This window comes from Sarcophilus harrisii, chromosome 6, assembly GCF_902635505.1.
Source record: "Sarcophilus harrisii chromosome 6, mSarHar1.11, whole genome shotgun sequence".
Taxonomy (NCBI): Eukaryota; Metazoa; Chordata; class Mammalia; order Dasyuromorphia; family Dasyuridae; genus Sarcophilus; species Sarcophilus harrisii.
This window is the reverse complement of record NC_045431.1, coordinates 182627084-182651675: the sequence shown is the minus strand read 5'-3', so window position 1 is coordinate 182651675 and position 24592 is coordinate 182627084. Positions and strand designations below refer to the sequence as shown.

The 24592-nt window shown below is 35.6% G+C and overlaps 1 long non-coding RNA gene across 1 annotated transcript; it reads right to left on the bottom strand.

Annotated features, from left to right (window-relative positions):
* Nucleotides 1-1760: 1760 nt before the first annotated feature.
* LOC116419957 lies at nucleotides 1761-24059 on the bottom strand. The gene is made up of 3 exons (XR_004230282.1): nucleotides 23683-24059; nucleotides 5015-5097; nucleotides 1761-2639 (listed from the first exon to the last, which is right to left on the bottom strand). It is a non-coding gene; the product is annotated as an uncharacterized LOC116419957 (long non-coding RNA).
* Between the last annotated feature and the right edge of the window lie 533 nt (nucleotides 24060-24592).

The following is a 24592-nucleotide window of genomic DNA, read 5'->3' as shown; positions in this document are numbered from 1 at the left end:
CACCAGTTGGGCAAAGAACACTCTCTTTTTGAAAGGTCAAAAGTAAGGGATTTATACAAGTCTAGACTAAAGCCTAAACTAAATTAGAATTAAGGTTTTTTGGAAATCTTAAATCCAAATGACTGAGATGAATAGAAAAATTTATTTCCTACTGTACATTTCCACCCAGATAGACAGGCACATCAACTCAACATATCAAAAAGGAAATCTATTTATTGCTATGTACTTCCTTAATTCTGTTTAGGGAACTGCCACCCTTGTAGTCACTCAGAACCTTAATCTCATTCTTAACTTTTCTCTCTGTCTTGCCTTAGTCATCCTCCACTATACGGTCATTAATCAAATCTTGTAGTTTTTATGTTCACAACATCTCTCTCATCTTTCACCTCACTTCACGAAGTACAATCTCTACCTTAATTTGGATCTTATTCATCTCTTGCATAGTATATGCAAGCAATAGCCTCTTACTGGTATCCCTTAACTCTCCTAATAAAAATATTCAATAAGTCTCTATTGCTTTCACAATAAAAGACAAAATCCTCAGCCTGACATTTATTGTTGCCCCAACATACTCTTCAACCTGCCAGTCATTTACCTTTCCAGTTTTAATTTCATATTGTTGTTCAGTCACGTCCGACTCTTTGCAACACCATTTGGGATTTTTCTTGGCAAAAATACTGGAGTGGTTCGCCATTTCCTTCTCCACTTTATTTTTACAGATACAGAAGCTGAGGCAAACAGGATTAAATGATTTGCCAAGGGTTACATAGCTAGTAAATGTCTAAGGCCAGATTTGAATTCATGAAGCTGAGTTTTTCTGACTGCAAGCTTAGTCAGCACTGTTCACTGTAGCACCATCTTACTGCCCAATTTCATGTTACTTTCCTTTATTTCACTTATTCCCTATTACTTGACTGACTTTCAGCCCAAATTTACCTGGTAGCTGTTCTCTCTACATGATATTTAATCATCTGTAGTCAAGCCATTGCACAGGTAATCTTTAGTATTGGGAATGCCTTGCCGCCTCAGCTCTGCCTCTTAGGACTTTAAGTTTTCTTTAAAATATATATACAATGCTACTCTATGTGCAGACCTTTCCTTATTCATTAAAGTTATTAAGATTCTCTCCTTCTTTGTATTAAATTCTCTGTAAGTCCAATGTAAGTAGAAAGAACACCACAAAATAATTGACAATGAATGTTGCAAAATTACGAAGAGCAGCTTCTCCCCTGCCTAACTCTGCCAAAGATATGAGAAGTTACTTTCTCCTCCACTCCTTTGCAGAAGTAGGGAGTCCACAGGTATAAAACACAGCATATATTATCAGATTTTTCTCAAGAACTACTTGGCTTTGCTAAGTTTTTCCTCTTCTCTTATCTTAAAAAACAAAACAAAAAATGTTATGAGATGGCTTTCTGGGATGGGAAGAATAAGAGAGGATGAGGATTTAGGTATTGTAACCAATAAAATTTATTATAAAAAAATTGTCCATGAACATGTTGAATCCTACCTGTAGAATGTTAGGTCCTAGACGGCAGACACTTTCATTTTTTTCATATCCTCAACCTCTGGCACATAATAAGTACTTAATAAATATTTGTTGAAAGGAAATGAAAAGAAACTCAGAAACGGAAGGCAGTCCAAAGATCAGGATGTCCTGGAGTAACTGAACATGTGTCCAACTCATAGAATTGGAAGGAACTTTAGATTCAATTAGTCCAACTTCTTTATACAAAGGAGGCAGTAGAGGCCCAGAAGTATTACATAACTTGTCATTGGACACACAGGTTTTTAAAGTACATAGTAATCTTTCTCCCCAAAGCTTTATTGTACTTGCATTCCTGATCCCCACCCTGGGCTGACATACTAGTATAATTGCAGGATGGGGCTGTCCATGCCCCTCCTCTGAGGTATCATTCTGCATGAGTCAGGATAAGGCTTTTTACCATTCACTGGCCATAACCTGGTGAACTCTAAGGTCACAATTGCTAAGAGTAAAACCAGCAAGGGGACATTTGCCTTCCTGTTTTGGGGGATATTTCTCACTCCTTGCTAAGTAGGTCTACAAAGAGATATGAGTATCTATATGACCCTTTCAACTTGCTTGAGTATTTACTCCTGCAGTCCCCACCTGTGCCAGCTGTTGCTTCATAGTCTGAGCTTTGTCACTGAAGTGGCCAGCCAATCAGCAGGGATTTGATCATGTAGAAGGTGCTACTTAAGTATGTTTGCATTTGGTGTGTCTGAATTCTGGGGTGTATGGGATGTTCAGTGAGAGCTTACCAAGCCTTTTCAGGGCTATCCATCCACCTTTGGTGTCCACCTGATTCACTCAACACTCAACTTGTGTCTTAATGAAGTTGTTGCACACACAGTGATTATACCCTGCAAACTATCTCGATAGACAGGCTAAACCAGGTTGAGGGTAACCAACATGTCTCAAGCCTGTTGGTGAGTAAGGGGGATGTCTACCATGTGAAGACTTCCTCCAGTGGGATGGTTAGTTGAGAACAATTTATTCCAATGGCCATGAATCCAACTGAAGTAGGTCCTGGGGAGTGCTTAGAGCTTGATCTTCAGTGCTTGACAAAGCATTCACTATCTCTTGACTTTTGTTCTGCCACTGGACCTCCATGATTCTGGAAGAAAGAATGAGGCTGAAGACTTTGTGCAACTCTGCATCACTAAAATCTAATTCATGAGCATGTTAATGTCCCTGGTCCTCTTTGAAAATGAAGTATTACAGGTCCATAGTACTATCTAGTTGCCAAACACAATACCTATATATGTACATAATATTTTCCTCAATAAAATGAAAGCTCCTTGAGGGCAGGTACCATTTTATTTTTGTCTTTGTATCCTTAGAACCTAGCACAATGATCAATAAATAATTACTGCTTAAAAAAAAAAGAAAGAAAATGAAGGACGAACAACAAGAACAGTTTGAATTCTGGCCATTTTCAGCTTCACTCTTGTGGAATGAATTTTTGGCTTGGCCTTATAATGGAGAGAACCCTGGATTTGAAGTAAAAAAAATAGTTCAGGGTTCAAATTCTCTATACTCACAAGATCTTAATTTTTTTTCCTAACCCTACTTTTTTTTTTTTTTTACCCAATAAACAGAATTTGAACCCAGGTTTCCTGATTCCAAATTTAGTATTCTATTATGAGAAGTTTACTGAAGTGATTCATCAATACATTATCATGACATGGAATTGATAATGAGTTTTTGAAAGTTATGCCAGTGTAACACAAACAATCGAGGGTCCCACCAAACCTGAAAGGTTTCAAATCTGACCCAGAATGGGCTGTACCTCTCATATAATGACCAACATATACATACAGAGAGGTTTGTGCTAAGAAAGTTTGTGTCTAGATGATTAACCTTCTCACCCACAGCAATTCATATAAGCCATCCATTAAGATGCAAAGGGTTGCAATCTGCCCTGGGGAGGGAGTGAAATTAAAGATTATTGCAAAATCAAAGTAAGTAAGAATAAGTTATATAATGAATAATAAGAGACAGCATGGCATAATGTAAGAACACAATGTGTCAGAAGTAATAAGAACTGGGTTTTAGCTCCAACTCCAATTCTACCAATTTAAGAAACTTTAAAGAAGTTACTTCTATCTTTCTGAGACTTGTTTTCCTCCTCAATGGATATAATCATGCTTTCACGATCTACCTTGAGAGGCAGCAAAGATATATTGGCAAGAGAGCTTAATTCAGAACTGGGAAGATCTGGATTCAAGGTCCCAAAATTTGTTGTGTGATTCCAGGAAAGTTACTTATCTCTCACTGCCCTAGGCAACTTTAAGACCATAAATTGCAATGAAGTTTTCAACCTGCTCTGATGGAGATGGAGTTTGCTCTTCTCACAGTTTCCTATATCAATGAAATCACCAAATCCATTCCCTTTGCTTCTTTTCTATCTCCCATGGCTGAGGGTTTAATTAGAGGAGAATGTCTAAAGAAAGTTTTGTAAATGTTGAAGGGTTATATAAATATCTATTATTATTATAAAGGATAAATATATGAAACAGCTTGAAGGAGTTAGTAGAGCTGGTGATTATGGAATTTTGGACTAGTCAGGGATGGCTTCTATGAGGAGAGCTATGGGAGGGATACGTAATGCCCCTGAAATCATAAAGTGTGGGAAAGCTACCTATTCTGCTTTCATTTAGACTAAGCCTAGGAGAACATACTAAGATCACCCTCAATTGGGATGCTCATTGAGGGCTCTATCCACTCATTCATATATTCATTCACTGATTTTCTGCAGTTGCTTCTTCCAGGGAATGTACTCATAAGGGAATGTTGTAGATGTTCACAGACATTGTGTTAAATAGATAACTAATGTAGAAAAAGGCTCAATGGACCAGGGATCCAGGCACCTGGGTTTAGTCTCAACTTGACCACTCATCAGCTGAGTAACCTTTGACAGACCATTTTTTCCCCTCTCTGTCCTTATTACTTATCTATCAGTGAGAGAACTGAGCTACATCAGGAGTTCTTAACCAATTTTTTTTGTATCTATCATGGATCTCTTTGGCAGTTAAGTAAAGCCTTTGAATCCCTTCTCAAAATTCTATTAAATTCATAAACTCAAATGCCTAGGATTGCAAAGGAAATGTCTTGTATTGAAATAGAGTAATCAAACTATTTTTAAAAACAAATTTATAAGAACCCCTGGACTATAAGATTTCTCAGGTGCCTCACAGCTTTACAAGTCTATCTGTGACCCAGATTTTCTCTGACAATAACAGTTTTTCTGTCAACTTCAAAACCAGTTTTCAGTGTTTCTAAATATACTCTGCACATTTAGGGCTAAGTAACAATTTCAGGAAAACATGTCATTTTGGCCTGTTGTTAGATCTCATCACTGTCTCGATGTAGATCTTTAGCTAAACATTTGCCCAAAGTAGTTTCAGTTTTGCTGAAAGAAATCTTGCTATGAAACTGGAGGGGCTTTTGGAAAGCAGTCTGCAGTGACAGTGGTGTTTACATTCTCACCTCCATTCAGGAACTTCCATCTGTGGCTATGCAGAAGGAATACGCCTCACATGTCTGGTGAGCTTTTATTATAGTTTGAAAAGCTGTAAAAGAAAAGGAACAATTGTGTTGCTTTTTGCAAGCAATTTGTGTGTGCTTTTCAAAGAGTCCAATCTCATAGTTTGGATTTAAGAGTGATTTCATGGGGTTTTTGCATGCAGCAGTCTAGATCTTCTCTAAAGAGAGCAAAGTCTAAGGTGAAGGTAAAATTTCAGTCTTTCCGTGGTCATGTAAAGATAGCAACATCAAACATAAAACTATGTTACCTATAGAGATAACATTTGGATGTGATTTAGGTGGGAGTAAAATGCCTGTCCTAAGAGGAACACTAGATTTGGGGTCAAAAATTCTTAGGTAGAGTTCTGAGATTGTCCTTCTTTGGTTTTATGGCCATATTTCTTTACTTCTGTAAATGTTGGTTTCCTTATCCATAAAACAAGATTAATATTGTGGATATTCACATGTTTTGAGGAAAGGACCATGTAATTGAGAACATTTATGTAGTTATTAACAATATGAAGGGTAGTATGATGGAGAGTCTAATGGTATAGTGGAGAGAAAAGGAACCCCAAAGTCAGGAAAACCTGTATTTTTATTGGCTATATGAGTCTGGGCAAATCATTTAACTTCTATGTGACCCAGGTAAATCTCTTAGGATTTTTTTTAGAGAATAATTGTTACTCTGCATTGGTAAAGGGAACTCAGTAGCTCTTTATGTCAATGCAATCAGAGACTCAGTCCTTGATAATAATGGAGTTGTGACCACAGAAGACAATTTGTCAATTACTACTCTTCCATAATATAATTTTGTGTTAGTGGAAACCTTTTGGATTGGAAACACATTAATATTAACTTCCACTTCAAACTTGTGTCAGTCTCTCTATTTTAAGTTTCCATGGTCTCAACTTTCTCTATATGCAATGGAAGAGTATTGAACTTAATTTCCTAAAGGATCTTTTCAAAAGTACCTTTAGTACTTTTGGTACCTTTAAAGATGTCTATCCCCCCAAGTCCTTTATTCTAACAAGAGATGGAGAAATTGTTAAGTAGCAATGTGTCCAAGATGGAAAGATTGCTAGATTTGGGGTCAGAGGTTCTAAATTCAAATCTCAAGTGAGCTATTTATTGCCTGTATGATTTAAGCAAGTCCCTTGTTCTCTGAGTTTCAGTCTCATCTATAAAATTAGAGGGTTGAATTAAATGCCAACTCAGTTTTCTCCCAGCTCTAAATCTTTGATCTTATTGAATTAGGAAATGCTCATTTCAGTCTCTATTCACTGCTCTTTATCTATTCCCTATTATTCTTCCTTCAAGTATTTGAGAACAGGCACTTGTTTCACTAATATTCTGTCTGTGGCTTCTGAAAACTGCTTGGGGCCCAAAGTATTACAAATGTACAATAAGCTTCCAAAAACCTTGTTTGATACTCTGTGAATCAGGGAAATCACTTGGATACAGGATGCTTATAACATTTGGAAGTTTTCAGACTAGCTAAAAAAAAAAAGACCAATTCTGTAAAATTGGTAAAGCAAGTATTATTATTCTCATTTTTACAGATGAAGTTAATAAGTCTTGAGAAGGTTAAAATACAGCTTATATATTCACAAAGATAGAAATTTATCACCCAAGCTTTAGATCATTCAGTGGCCCTGCTATAGTCCTGGGTGCTTAGTTGTTCAACATCAGTCCTAACCTTTCACTTCTCTAAACATCCCTTATTTTTGCAAAATACATCAACATTCTTAGAGTCAACCAGGTTCAAGGGATCAAAAGTTGAAAGGTAGAAGGAACCTTAGAAGTTATGTAGTCTAACACCCTCATTTTATTTATTTATTTAGAAAGTGATGTTGAAGTATATATATGTATGTATATATATATTAAAAGAGAGCTATTTATTAACATTTCATATTTTCACAGATAATCATGTTTTTTTTTCATTTTGTATGTCGTGTGTTTTTTGTGTTAAATTCAGGATAAAAATATAATATAACATTATATACACATACATATATATGTATATTGCTAACACACTCATTTTTGTGTGTCGTTTGTACTTTTAATTTTATTTATTGTTTTATTATTACAATAAATACTAAACTATTATTACAATATATATTGGTTTACCCATATAATGACTTCCAAATAGAAGTCTTCTTCCTAAAATTCTCTCTATATAGAACATCTTTTTTTGGTGTAAAATTCCTGAAGATCCATTTTTTTTTAATAGTGATGGAAAGAATAGTCTTCACTAAAGAAAGGAACATATTCCTCTGCAATTGTTCTAGTGTTCAAGTTTCATGGGGTTTGGAGATTTTTTTCTTCTTTTTTTTGAGGGGAGGTACAAAAATAAATAAAAATCTCACCAAAAACTTTTGACAGTTCATTTCAATATGCAAAACACTCATTTTATAGATGATAAAATTAAAGCCCAGAAAGACATGATCCAAGTCAGACAGGTAGCAAGTTGCTGAAGCAGGATTCCATGAAGTATGGAGAATTATTTTTGATCCTTCTCTTTCCCCTTTTCCAATCAGTTGTCAGATTCTCTCTTCACAACATCGAGCCCTTTTCTTCTCTAACTTGGCAACCAGCCTAATTTGGTCCTTTATAACTTCTTGTGAATTGGTGTCTCTGCTTCCAGGTCTCTTCCTAATCCAATCAATCTTCTGCATACCTTAAAAATAATTTGTCTTCTTAACATGTCACTCATATGTTCAAAAATTGTCTTTTGGTTCTGGAGGAGAAAGTGAGGCAGGTGATTTTGTACAGTTCTCTTTTAAATCTAATTCACTTGCATGTTATGACATCACTTGCTCAATGTCATGGATTTCTTTGAGAATGAAGAGCAAACAACAACATTTTTGAATAAAATATAAATTTCTCAGTCTGGCACCAAGGAATTCCCCAATCTAGCACCATTTACTTTCTAGCCCCAATGGACTGGCCACTCCAAACTCTGCTTTTGTGTATTTATACAGGTTGTCCTAAACATCTAGAATGTATTCCTTTGTTTACTCTGGCTCTCAGGATTACCATCTTTCTTCAAAGTACAGCTCAACCACTGTCTTCCATGAATGGCCTTCATTAATTCTTTCTCTGTCCTCTAATTATCTTGGCTTCCTTATTTATAGACATGTTATATTTTCCCCTGCCTCATCACTGTACCTGAACACATATATGGAAGAATCCTTAGAGAATACTTCATTTAGTCTAAGTCATAATTCTCTCTATTGCACTGCTGATAAATGGATAAGTAGTCCTGTAGTCTTTATTGTATAGACTCTTAAATAAGCTATTCCTGTAATTATCAGGAAGTTTTGCTTTACAATGAAGTTTGCCTCTTCAATTTCCATCTATTGATCCTTCTGTTGGGAAACTATCTCCAGTAGGGTGTTTTTGTGTGTGTGTGTGTGTGTGTGTGTGTGTGTGTGTGTGTGTTTAAACTTTACCACATTGCATATCACAATATCCAAATAAAATGTTGCAAAAGGTAATTCCTATGGAGTAGTGATTTTTAAAGTTTCATTTTGTTAGAAAGGGATTAATATCTTTATGACAAACATTAAAATGATTATATGGAAAGAAACAGTGCTTTTTAGCATGGCACTCATCTGTTGAAAAAACCTTTAATAGCTCCCTAATTTGAAATAGTAATTTACATTCCTATATCATTTTTAAGCTTAAAAAATATTTTCTTCTTAACCCTATGAGATAGGCAATCCAAATATTACCATTCCCACTTTATAAATGAGAAAACTGATGCACCAAATGTTTAAATGACTTTCCAGAAGCCATGCAGAGTTAGGAATTATCCTTAGGGTTTCTTAATCAAAGACTAATCTAATCCAATCCTACAAATATGATTTATATGTCTGCTATGTCTAAGGCACAGTGCTAGGCACTGGAGATCCAATTAATAAAAAGAATGACAATCCCTGACCTCAAGGAGCTTGCAATTTAATGGGGGGAGACAACACACAAAAGGAAGCAGAGAAGGTGGGAGACAAGAGAGAGAGGAAATATCTGTATTCTATCTAAAATTGGAGAGCCAGAAGGAAGCTTAAGAAATTATCTATTAAATGTTATGCATAATTTTACATGCAGTTTCTTAATTGTGAATAGGGATAAGGAAGAGAATCTAGAACTCAAAAAATTTAAAAACAAATGTAGGAAAAAAATGGTTTTTGAATGTAACTGGGGAAAAAATTAAATAAATAAGGAAAAAGAAAGGAAAAAAAGAAAAAGAAAGAAATTATCTATTGCAGAAACTCCATGTATAGCATCCCAGACAGTTGGTCATTCAGCCTCTGTGTTGAATATGCCACATGATAGGAAATTTATTTAGCCTGTAGCATGATTTTGTTTAGTATATAATAAGTGCTTAGTAAACACATTATTTTTCCGCACTTATTTATTCATGCACAGGGGAAAAAAAGGAACTAATTATCTATTAAGCACCTACAATATGGCAGGCACTGAGTTAAATAATATATATGTATGCACATAGTGATCCTTATACCTAGTTTTCTATTATAGTTTATAATTTTTGGATATCTTATAACCTAATAGCCTCTTGAGATTAATCAAAATAGAAACTATGTCTTATCTAAACTTTGTATTTCTCCTTATATTTAGCACAGTGTTCCATATATTGTAAGTGCTAATTGATACAGGTTTATAAAATTAAATTGAGTTAAATTGAACAAATACCATTCTAGAAGTCAGAAAATATGGGATTTAATCCTAATTCTGCTACTGAATTTCTATATGATCTTGGGTGTCCACCTAACTTCTTTTGGGCTTCAGTTTCCTTCTTTGAAAGTGAAAAGTTGACTAAATGATCTTTAATGTCTCAGATTTAGTCTCAGATTGCAGGGTGAGTCAATTTGATATGCTTGGAAGATGTATCAACTTTATGGTCACAGGATCTATATGGAGCATTAATTAACTAAGTTTTACAATTATCAAATATATCTTGATCAACTTTTATGTGCTCAGCACTTACATAAGTACAGTGGACAACACCATTTAATTCAACCATTAATTCTAAAGAAATAAAAGACATGGGTTCTCTTCTTTGATATAAGAATGTAAAAGCTAAGCTAGAGACCCTGCTTAGAATATATCAATCAATTTCATTGATGTGACAAAAAGCCTCCACTGGAATAGTTCACAACTATTTGTTTCTCATGTCTCTAATGTGTTCTCTCATAAATCTTATTCAAGGGGTACATATGCTGTGGATCTTCCTTTAGATCTTGTGATGTTATATTGGTACCAGTAAAGTACCCAGGCTTTCCATATGTTGTCCTTTGCTTTTGCTAGTCTACCTCTCCTTCTGGTCACATATTTCCTTGATGTCACCACTTGTACCTCCTTCCTCTTCCAACTCCTACCTTGAAGCTCCAGGTTCTTATATTGATGAGAGGTCATCTTATCTAGCATAGGCCCAGACCCATGGAAGGTTTAGGAAATGTAAAATAAAAAAATTCCAGCTTTAGAAAAAGTAATAAAATAATAAAAGTAATAAAACCCCTTCATTTCTGGAAAGTACCAATCAATAGTTTTATGTCTCCAATCACTATCATTGCCATTTCTCAGACTAGAATACCTTCTCTACTCCATCACTCCATAATATATTTCCTTCTTTCCTATTATAGAGTTCTTAACTTTTTTTTGCATTTGACAGTCTAGTGGAGTTTAATACTACTATGATTTCTTGCTTGCATTCATAATGAAAAGGTTTAAAAAATAAAAATGAAAAATTTCCCATCCTAGTTCAGAGCTCTCTCTTCTCAAATTAAAAAATCTATCTATGACTTCAGGCTAGGAACTTCTAACTTAGTAGAATCTAAAATTTTGGAGGTCAGAGATTGCTTTGTTTTTGTTCTTGTATCTGCTTTGTATCTGGCACATAGTAAGCACTTAATAATGCTTTTTCATTTATTAATTCTTCTCCCATGAAGCCTTCTTGATCAACTTAGCTGAAAGTGATCTCTCTTTCTCCTCTGAACTCCTCTAATATCTTATTTGTACCATTTTCCCTCAACACTCACATACCACTTTCCATTATAGCTCCTTTTCCTTGGGTTTTTCTCCTTCAAAACCCAAAGCTCTCTGATGATTACAGGTAATCTAATATGTCTTATTTATCTGCAAGAACACTGTGGAGAAAGCATTCACAAGCTATAAAAATGCCATGCAAGATAAGCTATTATTTATCTCAATATGAACTATTATAAGATTATATGCATAGAGACATATATATGCACATAGGTAACAGTGGAAAACAGACTCTGAGGTGTTAGTTCCTCCCAAGCACTGGAAGTGTGGACCTGATTACGATCTTTTTTGTCTCTCATTTATTTGAAGTCTAGTCTAGTTAAATGAAATGAGTCTGGTTGAAGACAATCTACCAGTTTTAAAGAAGTTGAGGAGCTGCACGGATGCATAGGGGTATTCATATCAATTTAAATGAAACATTGAAACATTTCCTATTATTACTAGAAATAAGGTACTCTACTAGGCAAGATTTTGTCATGAAAGGAGCAAACTTTGGAATAACAAATCCTGAATCCCATCTCTGACAGGTAATGATCCCAAATAACTCACTTAACCTATCAAGACTTTTTCATTTTTGCAATATGGTTATAAATAATCATCTTGTTTCCTCCATTAGGCTGGGAGCCCCTTGAGAAAAGGGGCTGTTAATTTAACTTTTTTTGTATCTATATCACTTAGTCTAGTACCTGGCACATAGTACATATTTAATAAATGCTAGTTGACTAATTGGCTTACACTGGGATCATAGCATTATAGATTAAAAGTGGAAAGGTCCTTGAAAATTATCTACTCTAACTCCTTTTTATGGTGATGAATCTGAGATGTAGAAAAATAAAATTACTTGCTCAGTGTCTCACAGGTGGTGAGGAGTTGAGCTGATATTCAACTGTAAGTCCTTTCATCTTTATTTTCTCAAACCTTAAAAACTTAAAAAAAACTTTAAAAAATAGCATTTCCTTCCAATATGAATGTAAGCAAGAAATCACAGTATAATATTAAACTCCAAAAGGCTGCTGAATGCAAAAAAAAAAGTTAAGAACTCTATAATAGGGGAAAAGGAAAGGTACTGTGGAATGATGCAACAGGGAGGGTATTTTACTCTGGGAAGTTGCAATGATAGCGATTGGTGACATAGGATAAGTACAAACTCAGTACTCTTTCCAGGCTCATTAGACTTTGAAGCATAAAATTCCATTTGGAATAGAGTCTCACCCATTTCCCAACAGTAAATCTCATGCTGCTACAGAGATATTGTAAAAAAAAAGTTCTTTGTAAACAATAAAAAACTAAAGACCAGAGGGAGATTACAAAATCATTTGCTCCAATCCCCTTTCTTATGAAGAAAAATGCCTAGAGAAGAGAAAAATATGCCCAGTGTCATCCAGGTATTGCCCAGCAAAGCTAAGACTTGAAGCTATCGTCTTCTATCTGTAAGTTTAAGATCTTTTGGATACATCATTATAGACAGACAGAGCTTAGCTATTGCAGAGCATTCTTCCCCCCCAACCCCTTTCTTCTATCTAGATGATGTATACAATATGAACAGCTGGAGAGGGAAAAGAGATACACTGTCTTATCCTGGAACTGCATCTCAGAAATGCACTGAAACAATTGGGAATGCTTTTTCAAGCATCATGATCTCATTGTTAAAGTAGCAGATGGGGAGTCGGGTTTCTTTGATTTGGTGCCTGTCTGTGCCTCCACCTTGCTGTATGACTTTGGGAATATCAATGCTTTCTCCTCCCTCAGCCACTCTGGCAGGGATCACATCTTATTACAGCTTGTTTTTCTATAGCTTATATGAATGTTTCCCAGTTTGACCCTGATGGGTATTTGGGTCTCTGAGACAGAAGCTGTTGTATTAATTAAAGTATTTAAGGATAACGGGGAGTTAAGTGGGAGGGAACTTCTGACATGCTCCTGTAGTATGTCTGTGAGCTATTCTTGGGATAGATCATTCAGGCCATTTTCAAATCACATAGCATATAGAATATAGAATATCAGAGCTGGAAGAGACAGTGAGACTTGGAATGTCAGTGCTAGCTGGGACTAGAAAACCTGGTCCAACTGATCATTTTATAAAAGAAGAAACTGAAGTCTGAGAAGGGAAGACTAAAGGCTACACAAGTACTTAGTATTGGTGTTTATCAGCCATGTCTGACTATTTGTGACCCCATTTGGGATTTTCTTGCCCGCGATACTAGAATTAGGTTATGATTTCCTTCTTCAGTTTATTTTACAGGTGAGGAAACTGAGGCAAATAGGGTTAAATAATCTTTCCAGTATGACACAGCTAGGAAATGTCTGAAGCCAGCACTTTATCCACGGTACCTCCTAGTTGGTAAAAGGTCTATAATCTTGGTCTTCTAACTTCAAGTTTATTGTTTTTTCATCTTTCCCTTTCCTTTTTTTTTTCTTTTTGAGGGACAGTGTTGATAGAGTGCTGTGCTTGAAGTAAAAAAAATGCCATTTCTGATTTTTCTAGCTATGTAATCATAGACAAAGAATTTAACCTCAATAAACTTCACTGTTTTCACTTGTACGATAGAACAGTGACATTAGAAAATTAGACTACCTGCTTCCCAAGTTTGTTATGTGGAGAGCACTGAGCAAACCTTGAGAAGTGCTATAAAAATGTAAGCTATCTCATTAATCATCCTTTAGCAGTTCCTCCAATTTGGGCAAGAGCTAGGGTGAAGGCCAAATAACAGTTAGGATTCATAGTTGGAAATTCTAGGGAGACACATTCTGAATGTACTTCCTTATATTTTTAAGCAATTAATTAGAGTTAGTGAACTACGTCAGGAAAAAGTGAGCTACCACTAAAGGTATTGAAGCAAAGGGGGATGGGTCGTTTGTCTGGGAAGTTGTAGAAAGTTGTTAGGAGAAGAGTGCCTTATACATTTTGAAGTGCTATGTAAATAATGAACTAATGTTGTTATTTGTTACCCTTTCCATGGGCTTCAGATAGAACTGATCTAGGGAGAAGTCACTATCCTACTACTATTCTTTTATAATTAATGTTCTGTGCACTGTTACAGAGGTGTCTAAAATAACCATTTTGTAACCCAGTAAAAATATTAGGACATATTATTACTATTATGTGGGTAGGAGCTGACCTATATAACCTATAGGGCCCTGACCAAAGGTGAAATTCTAGAATTTTAAGGTGTAAAACCCTGACCACTTTTTCATTGTAAGCAAAGTAATACAAAGGTTTGGTGGAGATATAAATGATGAAAATGAGATTGGGCCACTATGAGTCATATTGAGAAATATAGGCCATAGTGGAAATTACATTGAACTGGAAGTCAGAAGGCTTGACTCTGCCACTACAAGCTGTGGGAAGTCAAATAAGTAATTTCATTTCTTTGATTCCTTATCTTTAAAATGGGCAGAAAAAGAACTTCCTTATCTGTCTCCCAGTTGATAACGATCAGATGAGATAAAGGATGATATATATGTGTATGTGTGTATTTATATAGATATGCATATTTTATAGATAGATATAAAACTATAATACATAATAGCATATATATGTATTAGAGTGCTATTATTGGTATATTTTGTTTGTTTATTTGTTTGTTCTTATGATTTCCCTCTGTTCTAGATAAAGAAAAAACTTATTGTATTTAAAAAGAAAATGCCTAGGTTTAAGGATTTCAGATATGAGACATAATTACCAATGAACCCAATTGTCTATATTGTATCCTTCTTATCTTGCTTCCTGATACTGCTCTATCTCTTGTTCTGCTCTTCCTTTGCTGACACATCCGCTAACAAGTAAGTTTTAAAGGGAGATTTCATGTGCCTAATGGTACCTGACTGAGACTTTCTGTATTCTGAAGGTTGAAAGCATTATAGTATCTCTCTCTTTAAAGGCCTCCTATTGAAAACGTTTCATGTTTTTATAGAATTCCAGATATCCCCAATTGTGTTGATCTTTACAACCATTTCTGGGGAATAGGTAAAGGATATATGTAAAAAAAGACAAAATAAGAAGTAGTTCCAGCAGTTGGAGGAAGGAATAGTTTTGGAGTCTAGAGAAGGAGAAACTTTTTCATAAGTGAGACAATGTAAAATATAGAATGGCTGAATTTTGGAAGTAATGAGCTTCCTGTTACTAGACATATTCAAGCAGAAATCAGATGATTGCTTGTCAGGACTGTTGTATATAAAATCAATATCCAGTGAACCATTGTTCTAGATATTCACTGAGGACCTTCCTGCCTCTAAGATTATTTGATTCTGTGGTTGGATGAGCATAATAGACCTAATTACCCCTTTTAGATTAAAATTTGTTACTTTAAACCTCATTTGAATCTGTAAGCATGGCTATTTTTCTTCTCTTGTGAAGGGTAAAGAAGGAGTTACGATTCAAAATCAGAAGGAATGACTTCAAGACTTGCTTTGGTCAATTAGCAGCATGACTTTGGACAAATTTCTTAGTCTTTCTGAGTCCAGATTTCCTTATCTGTGAATCAAGGGAAAATATACAGCATGTGGGAGGGAAAATAATGCCCATTAAAACGGAGAAGATAGGCTGAGGCAAGATTGTGTAGGATTTTAAAATCTACATACAAGCCCAGAGGACTTTCCATTGGATTTGAATCAGTATGAAGCCTTTGGAATTTGAGTAGGAGAGTGACATGATGAGATTTATGCTTAAGGAAAATTCCTTTGACAGCTGGGTGTTAGTTGGACAGAAATGGCAGCAGTTAGGAGGCTGGAGGCTGGTGAGATATAGTGAGAGCCTCCAAAAGGTAGGAGATTTGGGGGTGGAGAGAATGGTTGGATATGAGCAGGGAGACATATATGTGGCAACTGCTCTGAAATGTGACAGGAGGAATATGAGATAACACTAGGGTTTCAGATAATGTGAAATAAGAATGGAAAGGAAGCTAGGAACTAGAGGTAGCTTGGAGAGAGGGCTGTCCTTGGAATCAGGAAAAATTTGGTTCAAATCTTACCTTTGTCACATTAACTGTATAATGGAACATGTCGCATAACATCTCAGAACTCGAAGTACCAATGAGGGCCAGTTTGCATGAAGGGACAGCATGTTTACAACAATGGAAATTATGGGTTCAACCATGCCCTTAGAAATAAAATATGCACTATGTATTTATTGTACATACAATCATACATATATACATGGATATATAGATATATACATATGTGTGTATATTAAATATATAATATATGTTTATTATATAATAATACATGAATATATGTATAAGTATAAATATTTATTATATATGTATTATTTTATTACATATATATTATATATATTAAATGTAGAGATGTATTTGTGCAGTTATCAAGGACCTATGTAATCGGAAGAATGTGGGTTGGTTACATATAAGGTTGGAGGTATAAGAGATCTTAGAGCATAGATTTCTTAGCTGGAAGGAACCTTAAAGATCTAGACCAATCTCCCCCAGTTTTACAATTGAGGAACCTGAGATCCAAGTGAGTTACATGATTTACCTACAGCTATCCAAACAGGCTCAGAATTAGGACCCAGATCTTCCTCCTGAAAATCCAGTGAATTTTTAACTAACATGATACAATTAGTCCAAAGTGCTCTACTGATGTTCAGAATACTCCCAGCAACTTAGATGGATCCTCCTTGGAGGATTAATGGAAGGATGTGGGCCAGCATTTTGCTGCTTAGAAAGTATGACAGAATTGCAATCTATACCTTGGGAGAACATACTCTTAGGAATTGGAAGACAAGTCCATTGAAATATGCATACGCAAGGGTGGAGTTGACTGAATAAGCCAAATTTCACTCTACCTAAAGAAAGCAAGCAATCAAAGGCATTTCAGTTGATTGTAAAAAGACCTATATCATTGAGCCTTTGGATGAACTAGAGGTTGCACAGGAAGAGTGTTCAATTTGGCCCAGGAAAGTTGGCCATGTCCCATTTGTCTTATATAAAATTTCAGACCAGTGCAAAATCATGATAAAGATATTTCAAGAGGAGTGATTGTAGAGAGAATTCTATACCATTCCCTGGGTAACTGCTTTGGAGGAGATGGGAGAAGGTTTGTCTTGGACTTCTTCTCTCCCAAACTTCTCTTGACCCAAAGAAGTCTCATCTACAGAAGCCCAAAAGATTTCTACTCTTATATGAACATTGTAGCATCATTCCTGGAAGAGCTATATGCATCTAGAGCCAAATACAGACTGGATGCAGATTCACAGTACCTTAAGAAGCTGAGCAAAGAAGCTACATCATGCCTGAGGAGAAATTCTTATATGTCTCAAGAAGGGAAGAAAAGGATTCACAGAGAACAGGGGCTATGTGTTACCCAAAGGTCCAATGGAGAGCCAAATTAGTAGATATAAATGTTATAGCACATTATGCACAAGATTTGGTACAACTATTACCACTTCCATATTGAAGATGCAGGAACTGAGGCTCAAGAAGTTTGAAATTTCCCCAGAGTCTTATAAGCAATAGAAATAATTTCACTAAAGCTTCCAGACCCCAAATCTACATTCTGGTCAGCCAGTGTTTGCTCCTTACCCCTCTTCCTTCTTTGTAGGACAAAGACTACTTTTCCATAATCTGGAAGTGAGGTGGGAAGGATATATGTTTGCTAAATTACTGGAGATATCTCAAAAATTATGAGATCACTGGATGATAGAGTTAGATGGAAGGACCTCAGATATCTAGTCCATTCCTACTCCTCTCATAGATAGAAGGGATCTCAGACATCTAATCCATTCCTACCCCTCTCATAGATGGAAGGGACCTCAGACATCTAGTCCACTCCTATCTCTCTCATTTTACATAACGAGGAAGCAAGGTTGAATGACTCTCCCGATGTCACATAGATGGTAAGGAGCAGAGCTCAGTTTCAACAGGTGTTCTGGCTCCAAAAACCACACACTTTCCCACTGTACCACATTGTCTATTTCAAAATTCTCTGCAAGGAAGTAGAAGTAGACAGTACTCATTTAGGAATATGTAAATATTATTTTCATTATCTTAATACTTATTTTACTATTATTAATATTTATTTTTGTTTATATTTAATTTTTTTCTATATCCGTGCTATTCCTTGCCTACCTTGGCTCAAGAGGTGATGTCACTAGTGTTCTTTAATATTGAAGGACAAATAACAACAATCCATTGACTTAATAAGAGAATAAAGTCAGAGTAGTGGTCCAAACATCAATCATACTATATACTGGGCTATGGGGACACTAACACAAAGAGCAAAGCAATATCTTACTCATGAGAATGCTGTTCCTCTGGACATGTCAGCTACCCTGGAATTCTCAGAAAACTTTTGTGTATCTTCTTCCCTTAGCACCTCGTTAATAATTAGGAAAGCAAAAGGAAGTATTTCCATCTAGGACCTAGTAGGCTGAAGTGGAAGTGATGCCTCTAAATACTACATTGTTATCATGGCATTGAGTTGGTGAGTTGTTAATTACTCTGTTCACAACAAATACTCATTACATAATTACTCTGTGCTGACATCATACTATGGAAAGGGCAAAATTAAGTTAAGATATAGTTTCTGCTCTAATGCAATTCATGATTAAATGGATAATTGACACATATACAGAGAATAAAAACATATAATATTATTAATACATCAAAGAGTTGCAAGAAAAGTGCCATATGAGATTCAAGAAAAAAAAATCAGCCATCAACAACTTTACATAGTAGTCACTATGTGAGCTAAGCATATGTTCTTCTTTGGTTATGTGTCCAAGTCATCTCCCTCAGGGCAGGTAAGTGATGCTGTACATAGAGCTCTAGGTTTGGAATCAGGATGCTACACAAAGTCACAAAGGGTTGGAAACAACTGTCATGACTGACCTTAAACTTATTCCCCTTAATTGAATTGTAAATTTGAAGACAAGGGACCATGAGTTATTTGCTTTTAAGATCTCTTATGGGTATCCGGGTCAATATGGAACAAGATACTCAGGAAATAGATTTGAATGAATGAATGAATGAGTAATGATGACGAACAAAGGAGCTAAGAAGACTGGTTTCCAAGCATTATCTCTGTTACTAACCAGTGGTAAAGCCCTGTGTCTGGAAGCTTCATGGCAAAGAGATGCAGACGCCCACAAGCTATCCTTCTGCCAATGACGAGCGAGCAATCCCACACAGTCTAGTCACAGCTGTGTTTTTGCCTTTGGATGTAATTTAATTTGGGACAGAAGAATGAAATGTACAGCAAGGAAATAAATCATTCAGGGTTTTCTTTTCTTTTTCTTTTTTGAGATGATAGTTGTGGTAATTCAGTAGTAACAAGCCTAAGAGTCAGTGGAGTACAGAGGAAGGGATGCTTATGGAGGACTTCATGAAATATCTCAGAGTCATCTAGCCTAAACCTTGAATTTTGAAGTGACTTGCCCAAGACCATTTAGGTAGAAAGCTCCAGAGATAAGTTCTTTGGTTCCAGCAGGGCTCTTTCCACTGAAAGTTTTCAAGTTGTAATACAATATACACTGCTGTTATGACTGCAGTACATTGTACAAGCTGCTGAGGTCAAACACAAAATTGACTAAGACATAGTCCCTTACCTTCATGCAACTTACAATTCAAAAAAGGGAAATAGGTTAAGTAACTAAGTATATATAATGCAAAATGGGCTGTATGTGCATACAGCTCTTCACTCAGGCATTTCTTTTCTGTCTAATGGAAGCTGTGCCAGCAAACTAAGATCTGGCAGGTCCACCCAGGCTACAAAAGCTCAGAGAACAGACCAGTAATAGGTTTGTATGATTGTCATGTGATAACCAGCCTAGACAAGCTTAAATGACTTATTGAAAGTGGGTTTCTAATGGAGGTGGAAGGGGAGAGATCTAAGAAATACTTCTTGCAATAGGTGGCAAATGAACTGGTTCTGAAAGGATGGATCACAATCCATGGGGAACCAGAGAACATCAGTGACCTTTGCATATCTCATAATCTGTGTTGTAACCTGACATAGTGGACCATTGTTGCATCTAGAGTGAGAAAGAATTTTAGACATCCAGTCTCTGTATTTGACCAAATAGGACACTGAGTCCCCAGAGAGGGGAACAAGTTGCTTGAAGTTATGCAGCTGGGAAGTGGAAAGGGGGTGCCTATGTCCAAGCATGAAGCTGAGTTTCCATGGGTTAATAAGTGAAGTATTAGAGCAGCATGTTCTGAAAGAATCTGGTGCAAGAATTAATAGCTTCCATTCTGGGTCTCTAGGTGAGAGCCCAAGCCACATGTGAATGCCTGAAAGCTGTGTTTCTGGGGCAGAGGTAAATGCAGAGAATCAGAAACTCTGCCCTAAAAGAGACAAAAGAGTATCCATCTAATATTACAGGAAAATATGAATTCCTTCTAGTGTTATTTTGTTGATTATGACTCTGTATATTTGAATGAATGTATTGATTTTATTAAATACTACATGCAAAGCACTATTTATATACATTTTGATAAGGGGGCCACGGTTTGGTTCATAAAAGAATAAATAAGAGTTAGGGAGGGCAGCTTTTATCTCTTCATCTCATTATCTGTCTTTTTTGACTTCCTTTAGACCAAAAAAAAAAAAAAATGATGCCAGTCAGGATTGTAGGATTGTGCGTGTGTATGGGGGGGGGGGTAAATAGTCAAGAGACACGGTGGAAAGTGTTGGGTTTGGAGTTAGATAACCTGATTTTGAGTTCTTTATAATCTCTATGGTCTTCTGGATAGTACAGTGGTTAAAGGATTGGACCTGAAGACAGGAGGACCAGAATTCAAATCTGACCTTAGACACCTATCAGTTGTGTGACTCTGGGCAAGTCACTTAACTTCTGGCTCACTTATAAAATGGGGATAATGATAGTACCTACCTCTCAGGGTGATTATGAGGATTAAATGAGATAATAATAATAATAATTGTAAAATAGCATAGTATCTGACAAATAGTGATCACTATATAAATATTAGAAAACATTACTTGAGAAAGTAATTTTTTTGTACTTCTACTTTTTTTCTGAAAAATAAGATGGTTGGACAAGAACCTATAGGTCCTTTCCATTCTATAAATTTGTTTGTTTTTTTTTTTACAATCCAGTCCATTATAAACTCCATTTTTATGACTTGGACAAATCACTTTGACTCTTTGGACCTCAATTTATTCATTTGTAAAATGAGAAGGGTTGGACTAGATGCCCTATAAGATATCAGCTCTAAGATTCTGTGTTCAAAGGTTCTCTACTAGTGGGGTGAATTGAAGTAGGTAGAAATGTTTGCCCTTGAAGTCAATTATTTTACCTTCTGAGTTCTTGGATCTATTTTGGATAGTTTTTGTCCTCTGTCTCTGTCTTTCTCTCTTCTCTGTCTTTGATTCTCTGTCTCTCTGTTTCTATCTCTTTGTCCCTCTCTCTTTCCCTTCTGTCTTTCTCTCCTTTTCTCCCTCTCCCACCCATTCAGTTCTAACTTTTTTTTTATTGATGTCAGTGTGTATGTGTCTCTGCAATCCCTCCTATTCCTTATAATCTTCTGGAGGGATTGGGGGGTGGGGTGGAGGTGTGGATCACCACATCAAATAATAGTCATTTGGATATGCTTTCCAAAATACTTTCCCATTAGCCTCATAGATGCTGTATCATTGTGCCCATTTTGCAGATGAAAAAATTCAAAGACTTGCCCAAGATTACATAGTAAACATGACCCTTACCCAAACTCAGTGCTCTTTCCACCTCATCATTTTGCCTAAATTTGGTAAAACTATTCCTCAAATAAAAATAAATAGAACTTGTGTGAGGTATGAGATAGGGAGATTCTCTGAATAAAGCACCAGAGGATGGACTTCATTCCAGTTATTTTTGTAGCTCTAAGACTTCTTTTTATTTTCTGATTGATTCCTTTTTAGCTGCATTCTGATTAGTTGAAGTTGCCAGATTATTGGCATGTAGAAAGTGGGATGTTGCTGTCTTTAATTAAGAGAGGTTTCCTCAAATGAGGGGGAAGGACAGACTTTGATCATGAAATAGAAGAAAGGAAGAAGGATGCAGGAAATGAGGTGAATATTATAAAATTATCTTCTGTATAATCCTATGTAACTTTCAAACTGCTTCCATAGCCTCTGCATCATTGAAATATGAAGGAAAAGAGAAAATCTTTCTAAATAAAGGTCCCAGGAAGGATGAAGAATAGAAAGTCAAAATTAGTGTCCACTGAGGCAAAGTAATTTGACTTTAAAATAAAATAAAGAGGATAAGATTAATTTTTTCAATTAACAAGTATTTTTCCATTTTTCTACTCCATTCCATGGTAAATAAAAATAATCCAAAAAAATCAATGTATTATCCATAGTCAAACAAATTAAATTTCTACACTGTGTCTAGACGTAGAAATTTTGCACTAGTCTAAGAGCCAAAGTGATTTTTGATAAAAAGGTATAGATGACTTACTCCTTTTTTGGGAGGAGGGTGTTTGTTTGTAAATTTCATTAATGTGTTGTTGTGGGGATTTTTTTGTTGTTGTTGTTTGTTTTGTATTGTTTTATTTTGTTTTGTGAGGCAGTTGGAATTAAGTGGGTTGCCCAGAGTCACATAGCTTAGTTAAGTTTTTAGTATCTGAGTCTCAGATTTGAACTCAGATCCTCCTAATTCCAGGGTTGCTGCTCTATTTACTATGCTGCCTAGCCACCCCTGATTTTTTTTACAACATAAATATTTATGAATTACTACTCATAGGGCATCAGAAAATATAGTTCCTTTTTTGAAGCCTCAGTGTTTTATAATTTCAAAAATTGTTTAAATTCAATTTTAAATTTTGAGTTCCAAATTCTCTCCCTCTCTCTAATTCTTCCACCACCCATCAAGAAAGCAAGTAATATGATAGTCATCATATATGTAAAGTCTAGGTAACTTACTCGTAGGGTCTGGAATAGAGTTACTGCATAGGCATCATAAGTTTTTATGGAAGCAAGGAATCAAATTCAAAACCTTGAGGAAGGGAGAGAGGAAAGGGGAAAAAAAGAGATAGATAGATAGATAGACAGACAGAGAGAGAGACAGAGAGACAGAGACAGACATAGTGATAGATACACATAGACAGACAGAGATAGAGATACAGAGAGGGACAGAGATAGAAACAGGCTCAGACAGAGTACCTTTTACTCAGTTCTAATAATTTTCATCACAAACTTGCTTAAGGTTTCATAGATAGGTTAGTAGTAAATGCTACCTTCTTCAAAATGTCCCTAGAAAAACTTGATTGACTTTCTCCTTTGCTCCTATTACATAATAAACTTATTTGTACATATACAACCACACATACACAGACTCTAAGATCCTCAAAGACAGGGGTTGGATTATTATTTAATGTAATATATGTATTTATGTAATGTTATGTAATGTAAATAATGTAAATATGTAATGTAATATAAAATCTAAATAGTGTAAAAATGTAATAATATGTAATAATGTAATAAAATAAAATGTATTTTTTATTATTATTATTTTCTGAGGCAATTGGGGTTAAATCCTCGCTGCCCATGGGTTGTATTTTAAAACAAATAAACAAACAAACAAACAAAAAACCAAAACCTTTACCCAATACCTTACACATAGCAGGTACTTAAATATTAGTTGAATGAGTGAGCCACAGGCAGAAGTCAGGGATCCAGTCTCCTTAGCCAGCACTTTGTCCAGAGTGTTTCATGGATGGTTCTGGTTAAATGGCCTCTTCCATCAGCAGGGAGCTTTGACATTTTGGTCTAGTCATCTATATCCCTTCATTATCCACATTCAAAGGAGCAAAGGATCATTTTCTAGAATCAGCAAGTTCTCTTCTGAATAGGAAACCCAACACTTGCATTGAAGTGTATCTGTGTGGCCCATTGTTCTATGACATCTAGATGTGTACCTCTCCCAAGCTACTCATTGTCATTAGCTCTCCCTCTACAAGATGAACAAATGTTGAGTGACCTTTGGAAGCACAAATCACTTGATGTGAAGAGAATTCAATTCAACAAATATTAATTGTTTATTATGTGGAAAACCCTTTACTCTGTGCAGGGAATAAAGAGACTGAAGGAAGACATAGAAGAAAAGAAAAGGCATGAACACAAATAACTAATACAAAATTAGAATATAAGCACAAAGAAAAAGTTCAAGCAAGAGGTTCTGGGAAATATAAGCAGAGCGAGCATGCCTTCAAATAAATATGTTTAGCTGGGATAATAATAATAATTATTATTACTAAATAAAGAATTACTATCATCATAGTTTACAATTATATAACACTATGTGCCAGATATGTGCTAAGAGCTTTTATTATCATTATCTTATCAATCCTCCCAATATCCATGAGTAGTAGGTGCTGTCATTATTCCCATTTTACATATAAGGAAACTGAGGCAAATCATGTCTCCTAAACAACAACAATGAACCATGTCTTCTGTGCTCAAGACTGCTTACAAATGTGTTTGGAGTATCAAGTTAATATACATTAACATATTTAACATGTA